Raw genomic sequence first — 1,513 nt, forward strand, 5'->3', positions numbered from 1 at the left:
AATTAGAACAATGAAATATGAGGTTAACATAATTTCTCTTTCAATGTGTCTTTGGGTTTATTGCTTGTGGATGTCTGTAAAAGAGACAAAAGTAGTTAGAAAGTCTGGGTCAGCAAGAGAAGAGTGAGAACATTGGAGGGTGGAGATAGTAAAAAATTAAATAACCAAGAAAGAAGAAAAGAGAATCATATATTGAAGAGTTAGGGAAGGTGGAGAGGACAGATTATTAAGATAGTTAAAGGCCAATCTCCAAGGTTCACTAACTCATTAATGTATTCATTCATCAAATACTAAATCACTTCCTATATTCAGGGCAATATATGTGCTCAGCAATGCCTCCTTCTTGTAAGAAAGATCAAATGCCTATGCAATTAGGATACAATGAAGAATATGAGAAACTCATGAGAAGCTTGGGATATTTCTCTGGGTATACAAAGAAGGGATAGATTGCAAAAGCTGCAGTGGATCAATCAAAGTTTTAGGAAAGATGTGGCATTGGAATTGAACCCTAAAGACAGTTGAGATTGGGACCTTGGAGATACTGAAAAAAATATGGGAGAGATTTCTAAGTAGAGGATACAGGAAAACCATTGGCATAGAAGTATACAGGGAACTGCGTACTTAGAAAAGAAGGTGACTAAAAACTTACACTGGAAGGTTAAACTGAAAAAGTGCATTGGGGAGAAATGTAGGAATTTTCAAATACAAAAGACTTTGACTCTTAATCAAGAGCCAAGAGCAATTAGTCACTGTTCCTGAAAGAGGACCTGGGTTGAGATGAAAGAAGATAAAGGATAAAACTATTTGCATTAGTTTTCTATTACTGTAAAATAAATTAACACAAACAGCAGCTTAATGTAACAAATTTATTATCTCACAGTTTCTCTGGATCAGGAATCTGAAGATGGAATAGTTGGGTCCTCTGCTCAGTCTCCCTAAGGCTGAAATCAAGGTGTGGACTATGGACCTTGAAATAATAGACTATACTCTATTTGAGGCTTGGAATTCTCTTCCAAATTCATTCATGTTTTGGCAGAATTTAGTGGTTGCATGATTGAAGTTTCCTTTTTTCTTGCTGACAGTCAATCAGGAGCCACTTAGAGCTCTTAGAATCCATGTTCATTCTTTGTCTCTACCTTCAAGCTTGCAATACAGTTTTCTTTCATGTTGAATCTACCTGTTCAATCTCTGACTTCTACCATCTCTGACATCTAGACTAAGATTTAAAGTATCACTTGATTAGCCTGAGGTCCACACTAATATTTTCTTAATATTAAGGTCAATTGACTAGGGGCTTTAATTACAACTCCAAAATCCCTTCATAACAACACCTAAGTTGGTATTTAATTCAATAAATGTAAGTGTATATATATCAAGGGCCAGGAATCTTGGGAGGCCACCTAAGCATTCTGCGTACCACAATACCCAGACCAAGCCATCTATTTTTGCTTATTTTTAACCTGTTAAATAGATCATTCCAGCTTATGTACACAAACACACACACACACACACA

The sequence above is a fragment of the Canis aureus genome, chromosome X (genome assembly GCF_053574225.1).
Source record: "Canis aureus isolate CA01 chromosome X, VMU_Caureus_v.1.0, whole genome shotgun sequence".
Classification (NCBI taxonomy): domain Eukaryota; kingdom Metazoa; phylum Chordata; class Mammalia; order Carnivora; family Canidae; genus Canis; species Canis aureus.